Source organism: Pteronotus mesoamericanus, unplaced genomic scaffold (assembly GCF_021234165.1).
Source record: "Pteronotus mesoamericanus isolate MK-2021 breed Mesoamerican mustached bat unplaced genomic scaffold, CSHL_Meso_final contig_263, whole genome shotgun sequence".
Lineage (NCBI taxonomy): Eukaryota > Metazoa > Chordata > Mammalia > Chiroptera > Mormoopidae > Pteronotus > Pteronotus mesoamericanus.
The window spans coordinates 11,959,376-11,979,139 of NW_026555112.1; the positions used below are offsets into that span (position 1 = coordinate 11,959,376).

General features: G+C 45.1%; 1 protein-coding gene across 2 annotated transcripts in view; it reads right to left on the minus strand.

Moving 5' to 3' along the window:
- The window catches only part of ELK3 (ETS transcription factor ELK3), a 65,657-nt gene extending 47,404 nt beyond the window's left edge, over positions 1–18,253 (minus strand). For both annotated transcript variants that reach the window (XM_054574676.1, XM_054574675.1), the window contains exon 1: positions 17,865–18,253. The gene's annotated coding sequence lies outside the window, so the exon portion shown is untranslated. The remainder of the gene's footprint in view (positions 1–17,864) is intronic.
- Between the last annotated feature and the right edge of the window lie 1,511 nt (positions 18,254–19,764).

Here is a 19,764-nt window from a genome sequence, read left to right on the forward strand (position 1 = left end):
TCAAGCAGATTAGTCAGAAATGAGAAAGGCCAAGGAAAGGAGAAAAACTTCTGTGTAAAAAAATACATAAAAGTAGATACTCACTAAGTACCTGTCCTTTTACTTGTTAACTTGTTAAAACTTGCCTGATTAGAGAAATGAGGATGGCTCCGAACCCTCTATATTGAAAATTCTCTCAAATTCAACCCCTCTGTCCAGAGAGCATCTACTAAGTGTTTCAGTGCCATCACATCAGCAAGGCCCAAGAGAAAGGGCAGCAACCATGTCATCATATTAAACAAACCCCATATTTAAGTCAAGGAATCAGAAAACAACAATTCGTATTTCCTGAGATCTGCAGAAACTCAGCAAAGACTAATTTTAAGGCATTAAGTAAATAATAACATTTGGTAACTATGCAGCTCATATTTGAAATCTTTCTTATCATGTTTGTAGGTAGAACTGAGGTTATTAAAATGTTTTCAAAAGACATTTTAATTACTGTCAACCACTGCATATAAAAAAATGCTAATCTGTGAGTGCGAGTTTGTGTCTGTCAAAGATTTTTATGTATTAACAACTGTTTTGTAGTCTCATTTGTTCTGTGACTATCTACAGACTGCCCATTTTTTAAAAGAGTAAAATGAACAGGAAAAGCCGCCATTGCTCAGCCTACCTATTTACCCTTTACAGTTTGCAATGTTTTACAAACATAGTTTTTTAAATAACACTTCCACCTGAGGGATTTCTCAGGGGAAGTCACTGATAGCCACTGTAATAACAACATAGCTGTTTACTGAGTGAACGATCCGCCCCTCTTTCCTGCTGAAAGTCCATGTTATCTCTGGGCAAAGTAGAAATAACTCAACTGGTTTGTCAGTGACTTTTATATGGCAATTTCCTTTGGAAAAGTAAATGGACGGTTACCTTAACTCCAGCTGGGAATGTGTGTTTGAGCCATGCTACTTCCTCCCACATCCATATATTCATGCCACTTCCCACCCCACCCCACCCACCGCACTATTGCACGATCCAGCCCTCTCTTATCCCATATCAAGATGCAAAAGTGCCTCTTCTCGCTCTAGGCGGACTCCCATGGGTATCTCTTTGATCCCTAATTTGGCAATGTTCCAAAATTTCCTAACATTCCTGGGACAAAGTTTGTTCTTCCAGGGATTGAAGATGAAGAGGTGATCAAGCCACAGCGTAAACAAAGAATTGGTTGTCCCAGAAGCATATACCTATTTCTCTGTGCCTCAAAAAGAAACAAGTCAACGTGAATGACATGGTGTGTGGAAAAAGCTCAGCACAGTGCCCGGTCCATGACAAGGCTTCGACAAGGCTTCTGTGTTGCCTTCGGTTACATCCTGAGGAAGCCTTCAACGTGGCATCCACAAATGGACCTGTTCATTGTTAGCCACCATTTCATTAGCGCCAACCAGGAATTCCAACACAGCACCTGGCCGACAACGGGCGTTCGAGAGAAAGGTGTGCAGTGAATCTCAATTTCTTTGGATATTAATTTCTTTACCACTGACCTTAATTTCTTTCCCATTGAAGTAGGGATTGTAATGTCTGACTTTAGGCACTCTTCTATAAAGTGTCAAAGAGCCCAGACACAAAATAATTTTATTTTTCTCTTTTTTTTCCCCTCAGGAGGACAACGGACTTGTCCACGTTTCTGGTGTCTTCTGACCGCCTGCGCCCTGCATCGCCCCTCCCTGGGTAGCCACACAAACACACAAAGAGAGGGTGCGCGATCTGCAGTCTTCAACATACATGTCTCCATTTAATCTCTTTTCTGAAAGCATCAGACACAATTTTATTGGGCAGTTAAAGGAACACAAGCCTGCTAGATCAAAGCAGCCAACTGGTCACCCAGCCTTCCCAAAGGGAGGCTGTAGTTCATTACAGCCAGTCAGTTAACCACATCCACCTCCCTCGTATATCAACATACCCAGGAAACAGATTTAGAAGTCCTGGGCACTGCAGGGAAAATCTTTCCAGGTAACCAACTGTATTAAAAAGCAGACCATGTCTTGAAAGATGAGGAGGGACGGCTGTAAAAATCAGAGGTTCCTACAACCAGGGACAGCCCCCAGGGTCTCCCCCCAACCAACACAGACACACAGTATCACGTGGACATGAAGGCTCTGCTTGCTGACAGTGCTTTTTCTTGAAAAAGACAGGTTGTTCCTTCCTACACATTTTTGGACTAAAACCCGAACGTTCACTTTCTTTGCTATTGTCTTTGTTGTCGGTGTTGTTTGCGTGCATCTTAATTCTGGCCCAAAGCACGTCGCCCTGCCATTCTCATACTTGGTGACGTTCGGCTTCCTCTTCTGCAGGTTGCAGGCAGGAAACTGGAAAATGGGCCACAGGAAACCTGGCCTCCTACATCTGTCCCACTTTGTAATTGCAGCTCTGGTTTCATTTTGCCTGTGTGTCACCTCGGTCTTAACCCTCAACACGACAGCCAGACCCTGCCTTCTGAAAGAACACATTGCCCAAGAAATCTCACTGAGAATTTCTTCCTCCCCTGAGTAATTAGCCCTATGAATTCACCAGGGAAAAAAAATACTAAGCAACTCTAAGTATTTTTCAATTCTAAGTGTTTTAATTCTTAAAAAAAAAAAAAAAAAACAAAAAAAAAACACTAAGCAAATTCTCCTAACACTAGTCATTTGGATCAAAAGAATTTGGAACTAGAAAAATGACTCATTAGATGTGTCAAAGCTACCAGGAAGTCCCCAGTGAAAATTCATGATTATTTCACAATGCTGTACACAGCAGAAGCTGTTTCACATGAATATGATTACTACCGGTCCAGGGTTACCTGATGACTTTTAACTTGCAAGGCTTTGATAAATAACATGAAAATAAACTAGAGTCATACCTCATTATAATCTCTCTCATAATGATACTGTTTCAAATTATGTTTCTTAACAACATCACCAACTGTTAGGTTGAACTACATATGAAATTGCTGTTTTATGGGTCAGGAATAAACACCAGCCCTCTCACACAGACAACATGAAGCGCGTAACAACAGAGAACAGATCATACACACATGCACACAAACACACACACATGCCGAGGGCAGTGTCTTCTTCCCGTGTTTGGTGCACAGACCCTTTTGAAAACCTAAAATTCTCTAGGGGAAAAAAAGATATAGTCATACAAAATATACATAATTTCTGCAAGGTTTATAAAACCTTCAAAGCAATTTATAAATCTCAAAGAAAGAGCCTTCACCAAAGGAAATGCTAGCTACATTCTCCCCTACCAGCGACACTGAGATTCCCCGGGATTCTCAAAAACAGGACTCATATCACAGGACGCACACCATAAATAAACAAACAAATAAATGAAATAAAACACCCAAACCACTGCTTCTTTAAATACGGGCTTTTCTTTTTAAATGCTACAATTTCGTGAGCATTTACTATGTGCCAGGCATTGTGCTGAGTGCCTTATATGTGCTGTCTAAATTTAATGTTCCGTGGAGAAGTCATGAGTTAAAAAGGTGAAATGAGATGCTCCTGGCCACGGGGGTAACATGGGCAGAGCCTCCTCCCCACGGGCTTCGGGCTCCAAAGTGCAGATTCTTCATCCGCACGCATATCCCCTCTAGCAGAGGCTCATTTCTCCTGTGCACACCTCACTGCTGCTAAGAGGAAAGGCTCGTTTTAACTCAAGAGGGCAATAGGACATTCCCAGTAGGAATCAAGTCAGGGAATTTCCTTACTTCTGGCTTTGCCTCATTGGTGACTCCAGCTGTCCCGATTGGTTTTGTTTTAAGAAATGAACTTTGAACCCAACCCATCATCACTATCTTTAAAGCAATTTTCCTTTTTAAAAGATCTGTAAGTTGGTGGCGGGTGTGGCTCAGTGAATTGAGTGCTGGCCTGGGAACCCAGAGGTTGACGGTTTGAATCCCAGGCAACCCCTGGCCTGGGTTGCAGGCCGGGTCCCCAGTCGGGGGGGGCGCGCAAGAGTCAACCACACATTGATGTTTCTCTCCCTCTCTTTCTCCCTCCCTTCCTCTCTGCCGAAAAATAAATAAAATCTTTAAAAAAAGAAAAAGATCTGTAAGATGGTTTAACGACGCTCCAGGTTCATCCAACACGAAATCATGAAGGCGGGCTCTTGATTAAGATGATGGGACGCGAGAAGCTGTACCTTCAGGAACTTAGCTCCTCCTCGGCAGGAATGACGCATCCCCGCACCCCCACCCGCGCATCCCCGACTCAGCGTGTGCACACAGGACAGTGGAACGAGAGGAGGCAAGTCAGAAGCCATCTAGCCTGGCCCCTCAGAGGGGCCCAATGCCTGTGCACATTTCACGTGACAATGAAATGAATTATGAGAAAGGCTTCACAGATGAACAGGGACAGGCTGGGAACCCCATGGACGCTACACAACAGTGCCTAGTGTGGCCCCGGGCACCCAGTGGGCTCAACGTTTCTCCTTTAAAGACAAGCACCTCTCGGGAACCCCTGTCTCAGGTTGCACGAAAGCATTATTTGGGCTTTCACAGAGGACCACAACACGCACGTGAAAAAAAACAAACGTGATTTTGCATTCAGTAAAACTTACTTAAAATCTTGCTAACTGTCCTGAAATTTAAACTTCAATATAATGAGCTCCCTGATTTCCAGGGGGCATTTTCCCTCCACACTCTCCCTGGTTCTTATATTTCATAGGCCTTTGAATGGAAAATCTCTACCTATTTTTTTTTTTACTATTACTATTAATTAAATTTGGTCCTGTGCACGAGGGAAAGAGGTCAGAACACATAAATCCTCATCTTGCCCAAGGCCTTAAAGAGTTAGTCAATCTCCCTCTACTTCAACTTCTTTATCTGTAAAACAGGGATATGGCCAATCCTACCACATGTATTATCAAATTAAGAGACTTTTTACAGTTAAAAGTATTTTGAAAGCAAAAATCTAAGTTATCCTTCTGATCAATAGGTTGTATAAACGATCTCTAAAATGAGAAGGGAACAATGCCTTCAGCTTCAAGAAAGCCTTGACAGAGACATGTGTAAAATCTGTGCTGTCTTAACATCAGAAAATGTTTATTTGCTTAGGTACTTTGTTAAGATAATTTTCCAAAAATTGAAAATCAAGGAACCCTTACATTCCACTTCCACTACAATGGAATCCTGATCTCTCAGATAAACCTGAAAGCTCTTCTGTGCTCAACAACAAGTTGGTGGAGCCAAAAGTGTAGTAAGAACCCTTTCGCATGACACAAAATGATGGTGGTTTTTCCACATCCAGAAACTGAAACATTTCCTGCCAGAGCATCCTCCAAACTCTTCTATTGTGTTGAAACTGTAAAATCTTTCTAAATCAGGACTTCCTCCTATTATGCTTTAGAAGCGTCTTTCTGGGAAGGGTAGATCCAAGGCAAAAGGTAGGAATTCCTGCAGCACCACCCAGTGGAAACATTAGAAGAAAAAAAAAAGGCAAGATAAAATAATGTTTAAGAAAATTCAGGTCTTAACTCTTCTCATTAAAAATCTAGGCACTGCTCTTTTTCCACCCATGGCAACCAGCCATACGTTTAGCTGAACATCACGCTCTCCCTCCTCAGGCCATTCCTTAATCGCCACCCGAACCAACGACAGCCATCAGCAGGCCCTCCTGCCTCTCACAAGTGTGCACACACATTGGGCCGACACCAGGGTCAGGGAGGAATGAGCCCCAGGTGGGCCAGGTGTGGGCCGGGACACCATCCCTCCCCGCTCAGCAGGATCCCCAAGGGACCCTGGCGACCGGGAAATGTGCAGAGCTGTGGCTGCATCCCAGTCCCTCTGCAGGGACGGGCATTTCCGGACAGAAAGGTAACCATCTGTGCAGCCTCCCCTTTCCCTGGCCCAGCTGCACCTGGTCTGGCCCACCTCCAACATCTGCACGGCAACCCTACCTCCCTCGGTCCACCGGGGGAAGGTACACAGCCTTTCCTCCCCTCGTGGCTGTATCTCCAGTCCCGCCAAACTCCCTCCAGGGTGAGCACTGTTTCTGCTGCCCTGTCAGACCAGAGTCACCAGGTCCCACATCCCCCCTACAGGTCCGTTCAGCTGGTCTCAGCTGCATTCACGGCCTCCGTCGGAACATGTCTCTCAGCACCGGGGCAGCTGCTCACGCATGCGGGACACACCAGGCCGCTCATCTTGGGAACAAGTCGGAGCCATCACAACCCCCAACGCTGTCCTTTCAGTTTTCCTTCACAGAAAGCCCTGGCAGCGGCTGCAGCGGGAGAAGAGCCACAGTCTTCCCAGAGCAACTGCGAACTCTCTTCTCTTCTCTGTAAAACTTAAAACCACACAGTGCCATTTCTTCCATCTTCTGGATGGTTAAGTGATGAAAGAAAACTGTCCCCAACATCAGCATTCTTGGGAAAGTTATCCTTCCTTCTTTATTCTAGAGTAAATCCACTGAAACCATTTTAGGTGTCTTTTTTAAATCGTATATAGAGAGAGAAAATGATACTAGATAGCTGACGTTGGCATTGTTTAGACATATGTGCTGTTTTAAATTTTTACAATATAACATATTTGAACTGCTAATTTACAAATGGCTAATAGCCTTTCAAGCTTTTTTTTTTCTTTTCCCTTTTCCTAAAATTTAACATGTGCCAATGATGTGCTGGTTTCTGGCAATGTCAAGACTTAGCTGAATAATAACAACATCAGCTAATCTTCAGGTCCTACTCTATATACTATACTTGCAAAAACAGTTACGAGGTTCTGGTGTTTGTGACAGCCCCTTTAGGGAGTTTTCAGAGGCACAAAGAGCCAGCTACCTTACATGGATGGCCTCCTAAGCAAGGACCTAGATTCTTCCAGGCTTTTAGAATCTGTGGTCACCTTATCTTCGCTGCTTTTCTTTGGTGCTCTTCTCAGCAAAACTCTTTTATGGTTTAGGATATGCAAAATATAGACATAAACATTTATGCATAAATATGGTATGATAATATACTCACTTTGGGAAGGATCTATAAAAAACAATGACTCTGCAGTCTTCAAAATATCATCACCTGCTCATGTGGTAGACATCTGTGGGTGATTTTAGCTGCATCTAGAGCCATGAAGGTAGTTAACTATCCCTTTTATAGCTTTACTCTCTCCATATGCATGTTTCGCTTACATTTTTGTACATGGATATCAAGTCTAGATACCTAGGATGATTTTGGTGCCAAATGCAGTTTCTTCTGAATTTAAACAACTGCTAACAAAGTCTTTTTTATTTTTTTTTAAAGATTTTATTTATTCACTTTTAGAGAGAGGGGAAAGGAGGAAGAAAGGGAGAGAAACATCAATGTGTGGTTGCCTCCCACGTGGCCCCCCACTGGGGACCTGGCCTGCAATCCAGGCATGTACCCTGACTGGGAATCAAACTGGCGACCTTCTGGTTCGCAGGCCAGCACTCAATCCACTGAGGCAAACCAGCCAGGGCAAAGTGCTTTTTTAACATGATGCAAAATATAAGGGCATTAAGGTAAAATGCCAACCAAAAGGCATCTCATTTTTTCACTGAATGTCTATTTAAAATCAAGCCTGACTTACAATCAAACTTTATTAAGTGGAACCCATGAAAAATACTTGGTGTTCCTGTCAAGAACAGTTATTTCTAAGGAAACTGTTGCAAAAAGAGACAGTACGTGATTTCAAAAGAATCTTCTCCCAAATGCCTTATCCTTAAAACCTATTTTTTTAATTTATCCCAAACTGCATTGAATAGATGAAGAAAGTAACAAACATGTCATTCAGTGGAAGATGAATGGTTCATTCGTTCATGTCACATAGAGAAAGGCTGCTGCTAGCATTAGTACCAAACATCAAATTCAGAGTCCAAAGTGTCCCTAGAGTCCTGAGTTCTCCTGCAGGAATCTGCCATCCGCTCACCTGGCTTGGTCCTTTGTGAAATGTCACATACAACTCGCTCCTCTACTTACTCTTCCGGTAACTGTACAATGTGATTATCTTAACAGCATAAAATAACAGCCAGGTCCTGCTATAAATGATCTTTTTTCCCCTTGCTAAATAAAAATCATCCTGTCTCTAATTTACTCATCAGGTACACGTGTGATCATCTACGTCAAGGTCTTAAATTCTCTCCTTTCCTAAAAACAAATTAGGAGGTCTTAATATGTAGGTTAAAGAGAAGAAAAAAGCAAAGGATGTGGCAAAGCCTGGGGGAGGGTGCCGTTGTCGTGGGTCAGCTCTGATTTGAATGAAAGCAGAGCAACGCTCACATTTGAGAGCAGTGACTATGAGCTTTTGAGAACCCAGGACACTTGGGTCATTTTGTGTGATTCAAGACATCTTCTAACAACATATACTTTTGTAATGTAAGCAACTCACTTTAAGAAGTTGGTAACAGTCTTCGAAATTACTCAATTTATCCACGTATCATAAGTGCAGAATGGAGAATTACTGCTAAAATGTCTAACCAAGTGAATTGAGCAAAGCCAAGGAACGCTGAGTGGCTGACTGTGCGTCACTTCCGGTTCTTGCCTCGATTATCGAAGATGAAGTCAGCCCGTCCTCAGGCATTTCTGCCCTCTGCTACATGCTCAGCACAGATGTGATGATGGCATAGCTCTGTTTGGGGTTTAATCAGTTCCAACCCTGACTCAGAATGTCACTTGGAGAATTTGTTCTAAAAAAAAGATAAAAGAAAAAGAAAACAATGCTATACCATCTAACACCCTCTGGTCTAAATGATTGTTTCCTGGTTCTTGGAAAACAGGTGAGGACATCAGCAGATAGCACTTCCCTTACCAACGCCCATGAACTCTAGATTCCAGAGGATTTCAAACTGCAAGGCCATACAAGAAGACTGGAGAGGCGCATCTCCAGATGGTCTTCCAAATACTACCATGTGGTTTGGTTCCTTCTAGTATGCTCCTAAGAGAGCTTACTGAAATTATCAGGAATCTGAGCTTTCTCTTCTCCTGAAAACCATATAAATGCATCCAAGTTCTCTCCTGAGTCCTCACAGTGCACCAGTGATTCTTTGGAGTGAAGATTAGCAAACATCCTTTTAAGCTCCCACCCTCTGCAGGGAGCTAGGGCTCGAAACCTACCTGCAAGAGGAAGGCCTCTGCATAGAGGAGTAAAAACCAAGTCACATTGTCCCATTCTCTCAGACTCAGACAGCCCCTTGTAGCCTACGTCTATGGAAGTGCACCCAGACCCACACACTCTCTCTCTCACTCACCATCTACCTACGTCTCTCATTTTCAAATAAACCCCAGCAACAAGGGCTTATATTTGAAGCTCAAGAGCATTCCAACTCCAAAAGGAAACTGTAGGGAGGTTACGTCTCCAGTTCACTGAGTATCATATCAACCAGAGAAGTGTTCTTCTTAACAGTTAGCGTTGGGAAATTGTTCTAACACCTATAGCCCTTCTGTCGCTTAAAAGAGCACCCCGATCTTTGGGGGCCCTGTGCCATCCTTCTGAGGATGGTGAGAACTTACAGGCACAGACAGTATGGGAGAACTCCTGCAGTTACCCAGGGGCATATCCTGGAATAAATTCCAGATCTTGTTTTGCTGTTATTGTTGTTTTAAGTTCTCTCTTCTGACAATTAAGCGCAGGGGGGAAAAAAATCTACTTAATCATACATTCTGCTTAATCAAGCCTTGACTATCAACAAACGGCTCCTTGGTAAAACCCAGCTGAAATGAACAGATATAGACCCCCTCTCCCCAAAACAATTTAGGTATTTAATCATTCATCTTTTCATCATCACACAGGCAGAGTCTTCTATTATTTTAAAACTCAATCAGAAACATCATGCATTAATCACAAAAAATGACAGACAAAAAGACAAAAGCTGTATGTTGGTATAAATGAAGAACTTTTAACTGTGGCTTCAGGGTGGGGCAAAAGTATGTGTCTAGTTGTGAGTATATGAAACACAGAGTTTAGTCTTGTATTATTATTTATTAATTATAGTATTATTTTCTATATGAACAACTGTAAAACTACTTTTGCCCCACCCTGTATTATGGACTTCAGCCTAAGGGGACTATGAAAACTTGATCAACTGAAGTCTTGATAAAGGTCTAATGATGGCTGCTATAGAATGATTAATTTTTAAAAAATATTTATTTATTTTTAGACAGAGAGGAAGGGAGGGAGAAGGAAAGGGAGAGAAACATCAGTGTGTGGTTGCCTCTCATGCGCCCCTGACTGGGGACCTGGCCCGCAACTCAGGCATGTGCCCTGACTGGGAATCCAACCGGCGACCCTTTGGTTCGCAGGCCGGGGCTCAATCCACTGAGCCACACCAGCCAGGGCTAGAATGATTAAGTTTAATCCAGAAAGAGCTTTACATTGCAATTCTTTCAAGCTATATTATCCTATGAATTACTTACCTGTTAACCAACCACTCGTTGTGTAACACTGATATCAACAACAGGGCTAACGTTGTCCTCTAGGATGTTTAACAAACTAGTCTGACTTCTGGACATCTCCTTTTCTTGCAAGTCTGGACAAAAACTCTGGGAAATGATAGATTCTCTACAGAGGATCTTCTTGGCTGTCTTTATGGGCTAACCAAGAGCTATGCCTGTTATTAATCCAAGTAATGTACTGTCTAGGGAAGAGTTGGATTTATGCATGTCAACAAAGTGCTTTGTCAAGTCCAGTGGCAAAATGGGGGTGGGGTGGGGGAAAACAGGCTATTCTGGCAAGTTTTCCCCCCTTCAGATTGTTTTTAATTCACTAAGTGCCAGGTTTTGTACAAAGTGCTAGGATAAATACAAGGATGAGAAAAACAGAGGCAGGCCCCAGAGGGAGCTTACAGACTGATGTGCGTGACAGATGTGAAACACACATGACACATACATGCACAGGCACCCCTCACTATCCGAATTTAATTGATTCAAGGGTTTGGACAGTGACCTTAGATAATGAGGGGTATTGTACTATTAAATCTACTTGGTTCCTGAGTTTTAGACAAGGAGTATTAATGAGTAATGAGGGACATCAGCCCTGTGCCCATAAATCTCTATCTGAAACTATTCAGTACCTGTGTTTGGACAGTGAGAATTTGGAAAGGAAGAATTCGGGTAGTGAGGACACATTTAAATACAGCCTGTGACAAGGGCTCCAAAGACCAGGAACATGTGACCATGGGAGATCTAGGCTGGGGACCAGCAAAGGGTTCCTCCACGAAGAGATGGTTGAGCTGAGTCCTGAAGGATGACTTCACATTGGCTAGGCCAAGTGGAGTAAGAAAAATCTATGGGAGTGGGGGGCAAAGCAGGGAATTTCTAGGAAAGAGAAGAGCATTCGGCCTGGTTGGTGTGGCTCAGCGGATTGAGCCGGGCCTGCGAACCAAAGGGTCGCCGGTTTGACTCCCACATGCGTGGGTTGCAGGCCAAGTCCCCAGTAGGGGGCAGGCGAGAAGCAACTACACATTGATGTTTCTCTCCCTCTTTCTCCCTCCCTTCCCCTCTCTAAAAATAAATAAATAAAATCTTAAACAACAACGACCACTAGGGCGCATCTCATATCTGAGGAACTGAGGAAAGGCCAGTGTGGCTGACCCCAGTCACAGCTTGCAGCCCACATTAAGGATTTGGGTCTTTATCCTCACTAAAGCCACTGAGAGATTTTGAGTGGGATGACATGGTCAGGGCTGTGTTTAAACGGTTGCTCTAACTTAGGGGTGGAGAAGGGCTTGGAGTGGGTGAGAGGGAATGTGGGGCCCATCAGACACTGCAGTCCAGGATGGAGATCATTTGCAAAGACTACCTGGTGCTGAAAACCTTACGTGGGCCTACTCAGCACCCAACCCCAGGAATTAGGCAATTGCGGGTCATTAGAGGTAAGTGGTGCAGACCTCCAGACAAGGAGGAAAGGTAAGCACAGCGGCTAATGCGGACCCTCCCTCAGGTGTTCCTTATTCAATAAGGGGCCAAAACGGGATTGAAAGGGGAACCTTTGGGGGATCCCTTGTCCCACCACAAAAGAGCAGTCTGTTTAAATTGCTGTATATGTCTAAAGGTCAGCTGCTTGGGGGTGACAGCAAAATTCACATTACATTTTCACAACTCTTAGAAGAATTCAAGTTGTTTAGTCCAAAAAAGTTGTACAATAGGACTTCTGCCTTGAAAGCTTCTCTAATTCACTTTACCATACAGCCAGGGAAACTGAGGGCTCAGAAGACTAAGCGATAACCTCCTTAACACAATTGGTTTTAAGGGAATCTTCCCTTTCCCACAGCATATATATTAGTTTTGTGACATTAAATAATGTAGAAGGGACTTTTCCTCTTATCATGTAATAAGAAAATCCACATATTCTCATGATTTATTTTTAACGACACAGATACTGCATTTTTTATCAAGATGTTCTGGAGTTTAATAACCTGCATGGTAGAATCATGAAACTACCATGCTTATAATGAAAAAAAAAAAAGCCCAGCCAGGACTATTTTAGAGTAATGGAAATAGTCTCTGTGTAAAGAGAGGGGGCAGGGACTATACAGGTGTATACATTAATGTTTAAAACCTGTGCATTGTCATGTATGTAAAATTACCCCTCAATTAAAAAAAAAAAGAAAGAAACCAAGGGTCTCAGATTCCTTATTCTGTTGCTTATAGGAAAAGACCCCTAACCCCTTACCCGCCAAAGAGAAAGGATCGGGTCATGGCACTACCTCTCCCCTGTGGCTCCCACAGTTCTGCACAGAAAATTAGGTCCTGTTCTCAGATACGGTAGCTTGAAAAATACTTATGATAATCTATGCCTTAAAACTTTTCAGAGCGTGTGTGTGGTGAATAAATTTATTTTCGTCCCATTCAAATTAGACTACATTAGTACCACCATCGCCTTAATTTCTTTAAAAAATATACAGATAAATCTCACAGCCACATTATCAAATAATCCCATTCAGTTCTTACAATAATTTAATAATTACTTTCCAGAAAATGGAATTAAAACACATAAAGTAGTCAATGAGCTAATTCCTACTGGCAATTTAGACCAAATTCCAATGCATTGAAATGACCAACTAAAAGTGTATTTTTAAACTGCTGACATATATGTAAGTTGCCAGTAATGGATGAAAGGCCATTTTTATTTTGGTGTGAATAGGAATCATGTGGAGTCAAATTTCTGCACAGAATATTACTTTGAAGACTACATAATCCACCGTTTTTGAAGGCTAATTTTAGGATTTGTTAGCCGAAGTCACACACACACACACACACACACACAAACACACACACACACACACGCACACTGACAACTCAGCGCACTGAGGACGCATGAGAGGTGGCAAACCCAAGTCTTCATGGCCTCATGGCCATGGTTTCAAACCCAAAGCCAGCTCAACTCAACTCACACTGGCCGAGGGCAATCGTGGTCTTGAGCTAAAACCCACTTTACACACCACTATCCAAGTTTGAAAAGCCTACTGACACAAAGTAAAACACGACCACATAAAAAGTTGTCCAAGTGTGCAAGAGGCACCTTCCTCCCTCCTCTAGTTAGATTAAGTTCAAGGAGTATTTTTGGTTTAGCCTAGTTTCTCTTTTTTCATCACTGAACATTCTATTTTGATGTGTAGTACCCTGGACTTCCTGTTACTACATCTTGATATTCTCTTGCAAATCATGACTCATTCTTAAATCATAGAGAAACTCATCAAAATCCCAAATTTCACACCACACATGAACTCAGTCTTTCAAGACGGCAGCATTCTTAGAACATTACTTGGAGCCACAAAGGCAACAACACTGAACACATCTGTGTCGAAATTATGTCAATCTATTGTTGAGTCAACACATTTATTAGATTAATAAGTACAAGCTCTATGTGTGGTCATTTTGGTCTTCGTACTGGTTATTAAAATGCCACATGCTATGTTAAGTGAAATGAAGTTTCGAAACAGAAAGTATGGTGTGATTCCAATTTAAAATGTTACCTATGCACCTGTGCAGTGTGCATGTGTGTAGGTTTGCACACATGTGCATTTTAACAAACCAGAAAAATACACACCAAATGGCAACAGTGGGATTATGAAACATGTTTACTTTTTTTCTTTGTGGTTCTTCTAAATCTTCCTAAGGTAATTCACATCAATATTTTTATAACAGGAAAAAACCAACTAACCTTTAGAAAATGTTGTTATACTAGTATGATCTCAAATGCATTACAATTCAACCTATGAAGGCAAAGAGAAATTATGGGTAACTGGGACATTAAAAAAAATTAAAATAACTCTTGCCTGAAATATACAGAAAAACCTGACAGGAGTGGGGTCCTTCATTCAAATGACCTGGGCTACACGTGTATGTGTAGGTGGCAGCCCTTAAGACGTGGCAGAAGCCAGCTACCTGCAGCCAGGGCACAGCCAGATGGATAGAGAACCGATTTCTTTTAAAGTTTAATGAGGAACCTCAGGTCTGGGAAACATGGAGATGGCTGGACCCTTCTCTAGGACTGCAAAGGAGCAAAGCTATTAATTAGTAAGCAGTAACTCACCATTAGAGGAAAAGCACTCTACTCCAGGAGGTCACATCCTTGGATTTTTTTTTTAAAGTGTTTTCGGTTTGTCAATAGGTAATGCTTTGCAATCATATTAGTTTTTGAATCGGACAGATATATAAATATAATTGAGTGGCACAGAACACAGAAAACTCGGTATCTGACAGCTAAGAAAGGAATATTTTAAATTTATATGCACTGCCTGGAAGTCCTTTAAAACCAATTTCAGGAAAAGATCCAAGTTCCAAAAAGTTATTACAAATATAAATTTCATTATATGATCTCAGAGTTACCTTTACTGTATACTAGCAGTTTTGAATTATTAAAATTTTTAAGTAAGGGGAAAAGGATGTCTTTAGTAAACGTTTAGGAAATGTCAAAATTCAAACTGGGCTGGAAAAAAAAAATCACTGCTCTCCCCTATCTACCATTCTGGTCCAAAAAGCATTTTTAGTACCAAATGGGTGAGGTTCAGAGATGGTCTAATTCAGCTCACAAAGGAACACCATCATGTCTTCATTTGCATGGCATGCTGTTGCATATTACTGACCAAAAAAGACAGGGCAAGGGAGAGAAAAAAATCCGTGCATACTGTGTTATATAGGTGGCATAAAAGTGCAACTGATGAATTTTAAACGTCCTCTTCATGGAATGGATGCACGTAGAAGACCAGTCATCATTAATGTAAACAAGAGTTGCTCAATTTGGGCTCTGCTGACAATTTGGGCTGGAAAATTCTTTGGGTGGGGCCGGGGTCGGGGCGGGGGGGTCTGTCCTGTACATTGTTGGATGTGTAGCAGCATCCCTGACCTCTACCCAGAAGATGCCAAGAGCACCCTCTCTGGCTATGACAACCAAAATGTCTCCAGACACTGTCAAATGCCCCCTGAGAGGCAAAATTACTCCCAGGTGAGAACCACCTAATAATAACTTATTGCAATGAAGACTCCTAATTACCTCCTTTTTATTTTGAAGGAAGTGGAGTCTTGAGAGAATATTCACAACTTCCATCCTTAAGAAATGCTCATGCAGAATGATGTAAGCTTTGCAAAGCTTTTTTTCTCATCTATTTATTCTGAGTCCTGTTAGCCTACTCACAGCTTTCAATGCCACAATTTACCGAGCACCTACTGTGTGCCAGACACAGTGTTAGGGACATCCTACACTCATGCCCAGTGACTCACGACCTGGTCAGGCTGGTAGGGCTGTTTTTAGGACATGCTTTGCCACCCTAAAAGAAATGCCAACACCTTAGAAGCCCTCAAGACAGCAGCATGTCCTTGCCAATAAAGGAGCCCTACAGTTCCAATCGGGTTCCTGCAAATTCTTTACCCTTTTTAGTAGCTCTATACATTTCCATCATATAATGATTTAAAAAGGGGGAAAAAAAAGCCAGAAGGCCCTTGCTATATTTGGCATAGAAAGACCATCATGGGTTTTTGCAGGCAAGATCATTACTGGAAACTCTAAAAACACTTATGGACAGTCTTCGTAACCGTATGACCCATGTGCCCTCCTAACACAATTTGTATTTTATAATCCCCATAAATTGAAACTCATAACTGACCTTTCCCAAATAAATGTGTCACAGAGAGGGAGAGAAAGGGAGAGAGATCAGAGGGTATTTTGTTTGGCAAGAAGGCAACGAGGCTCAGAAACCGATTTGGGCTCATTAAGAGATGCCTGGAACATGCTTGGTTTCCCATCTCCTCCGCCTCCCCCCCCTCCCCCCCAAAACAAAGACTGAAGCCTAGACGCGAGAGGCTTGGGTGTGTTGAGCTGCTTAGGCAATAGAAACTTCACATACACAACTGGGAAAGAAAAACCTGTAAGTCCGAAATCCAAAGTGACTTCAAAGTTTGCAAAGACGCTACCCTGAAAAGGTTCGGCTGGCGGCTGGCACCTCGAAGTAAAATAAAGCCGTAACTTGTCTCCCTCTCCAGCGCAGGGCTCGCCTGGCTGACGGTGGCTGCACAAAACCCCTCCTGTGCGGAGCAGCGGAAACTCCTAATGAGATTAGTTGGTGTGTGTGCAGACATTACTTAGCAATGACTAAAGGGGCTCTCTCTTCCTGCAGCAGCCAGTGGAAAATTCAGGGAACTTTTTCCCCCTGCAGCAGCAGAATCCCTTTAACCCTCTTCCCAGCCAACTCCAAAAACAACTCAGCCTCCCCCAAGCCCCCCTCTCCAGGCTGGGGTGCTAGGGGGAGTTAAAGACCGGCCAGGGGCTTCCAAAAGCGGGAGGGTGGGAGGGGGCCGGCGGGGAAGGGGCGGGGGACCTCTCCAACACTACAAAGGAAACTGTAAAAGGCACAAATACATAAACCTGAGAAGGAGCAAACCACAGTTTCTTTGTGAGCTCCTCTAGTGAGTCATTTTCAAGATGCTGTCTGCTGCCAGTTTCAAAGCGGAAGCGCATGGCAATTAGTCTTGCAGTTTCCAGACAAGCCAGAAACTCTCCCGACACTCGTTTTATTTTTTTTTTTTGAAAAAGCCCCTTTTGCAGTTTCTGAAATAACATTTCTTGCTCCCACCCCCACCCGCCGCCTTACTGCAGCTTGTCCTCAAGATGATTCAATTTAGAAAGCATAAAACCAAGACCTCCTATTTTTCTTTTTTAATTCTCCAAAATTTTTATTTCCCCCTCTCCAAAAAGTTACAGTAGCACTACAGGCCAACGCTCCGTCGGAAACTGAAGAGCCCCTTTCCTAAAGAGCTGGGGGCGACAAGATCTTATACATCCCTCTCCTGCACGTCAGTGTTTAGTAAAGACTCCGCCGGCTTTTAAAGGTCCGGCTGGGCGTGCGCCCGGGGTGGTGACCCGGCCGGGGGTCACCTGCCGAGCGAGTGGACGCAGCCCCCAGCCTAGCGTCTCAGCGCCGCACGCCCACCGCCGCCCTCCACCCGTCTCCCAGAATCCGAGTGTCGGTGCCCACTGCCACCCCGCGGGGCACCCCAGCTGGCAGGTCAGCGGTGGTCCAGCCTGCAGGCACGCAGCCCGCTCCAGTCACAGTTCCTCCCAAGGTCCCCAAGTCTCACCGTCCCCCTACTCCCTGAGCGCGCCCCTCCTCTGGGCTCTCAGCGCAGCCCCAGGGCCGGGTGCAGCCAGCGCAGGGTCGCCGCAGCCCCCAGCTCGGCGCACGGACCGGCGCGGAGCTCCCGCTGGGTGGGCGGCGGCACGGGCGCAGGAGCATCCCGGCTGTGCCCCCTCTCCGGGACCGCCCCCCCTCAAAACCCGGCCCGCAGCCCACCCCGCGGCGCCCACCGCCCAACCCCCACTAAGCCAAAGCAAAGAAAGAAAAAAACACCCCCAACGAAACTTTGCAACTGTCCCAGCAACAGGCAGAAGCCCTGCTACCTACCCAGATGTGAGGGAGCTTTCAAGATCCTTCTTCAGGGGAATTTCTAGGAGGAACCGGGCGAAAGCCCCCGACTTTCCATGCTGACAGGCGTCTGCAGACGGTCTGTTGCTCTTGTAATGAGATCCTGATTTTTCCCCCCTTTTTTTCTTTCTCTCACTCCTTTTTTTTTTCCCCTCTGGTGTGTGTGAGAGCAGGAAGTTGGAGCAGTCAGGCCGAGCCGGCTCACTTCCTTTACTGCATTATTCCCCAGGCGGTGTGCAGTCTGTGTAAACAGGCTTTTCCGCCCCGCGCCGCGCGCCCCGGCCGCGGCTGTGCGCCGGGGCTGGCCGCCCAGGCCCGCGCATACTCCGCCGCCTCGGCCCCGCGCGCTCGTCCGCACCGCGCCGCGCGTCCCCGCGCCCCCGCCCGCCGCGCGCCCCGCTTCCTGCTCGGCCACCCCAGGGGAGGAGCCACCAGACCCTAAGCGTCTCCTAGCGGCCGCAGCCCCTCCCCACGGGGGGCGGGGGTGCAACTCGGCCAGAAACCCAGGGAAGCTGCCCCCGATGCTCTCGGGGGACGACCCTCGGTTGCGGCGGAATGGGGGATCCCCTTTCTCCCTCAGGGGTCCCTGCGCTAGGGACTGCGCTGGGCACTGGAGTGGGGTCGAGCCTTGCCCAGTTGGCCTAGGTGGGGAGGCCCGAAGTGGGGAGGCCGCTGAACTTGCTGTTTTCTGTCCGCTGGGATGGAAGAGTAGTGCGGCGGGTCGGGGAGAGGGCGGGCATCAGGAGTGGGGTTCAGTGTTTGGTTGCTATGGGAAAAAGGCTACTTTTATCGTGGGTGGGGGCGTGATTGCTTCGGATGAGAAGGTAGTTGTTGGATGTGCAGAAAAGGAGACACGGTTTTTGTCTGGGGATGGCCACAGTTCCTGTCTGGGATTTAAAAAAAAAAAAAAAAAAAAAGCCAGCGTTCAGAGTAGGGGGCCCACTTTGGGGAAAAGGATGAGAAGCCATAGACTGGAAGCCAGAATTTTCCAGGAAGAGACCTTTTTGGCCGTTCACTATGGCCTACCACAGGCCAACCCTTTCCTGCCCGCTCAGGAGCTCCGTAGGGAAATGAGCGGTGACCACGGGGCCGAGTGACTGAGGCTTTGGAGGGAGGTCCTTGTGGTCCCAAAAATGGACACCACTCCGCTGTATCCTTCAGGGACGGCCTACCCCAGAGGGCTCAGACCCAGCTCTGACGGGCGAGCTTGCCCGCTGCCCAGAGGCTGAGAGGAGGAGGAGGGTGCCCGTGAAAGTGTCCCTCACCCCAAGCCCTGTGCCCTAACCCCAACTGCTCACCTTCAGTTCTAAGCTCGGACCAATGGTTCTCCAACTTGAGCGCGCACCAGCATCCCGGGGTGGGGGGTAGGTGGGGGTGGCGGCTGTTTAAAACACCGGTTGCCTAAGCCTCGACTGCCCGAATTCCTGATTCAGTAGGTTTGGGGACCTTTTTCAGCCGGGGCTAACTTCGGGATCACCTGGCGAGTGTTTTGAAAACTACTGATCTCCATACACAACCCAAACCAATTAAGTCGGATTCCCTGGGGGCAGATGTGAGCCCTTTTTAAAGGACCGCTCTCTAAGACTTCCTCCACTTATTTACCTGTTTATCTTGTAATCTTTCAGAAAGAGTATTTGTTTAACCAACTGTGGGCCTTTAAAGGCCGGGGTTGAATCGCACATCTGGTTGTATATAGTTAGTACCAGCCCCCACAACCTCGTTCCTGTCAGAGCACCTGACTCAAGAGGACGGTCCCACGCATGACATTTGCTTCCTGGTTGGTGTGAATAGTTCACTGAGAGGTGTGACTAGGCCCACCAGACCTCTGAGAAGGGTGGGAAGACCTGAGGGTTGTGGGGTGGGACAAGGTGGAGCTGGA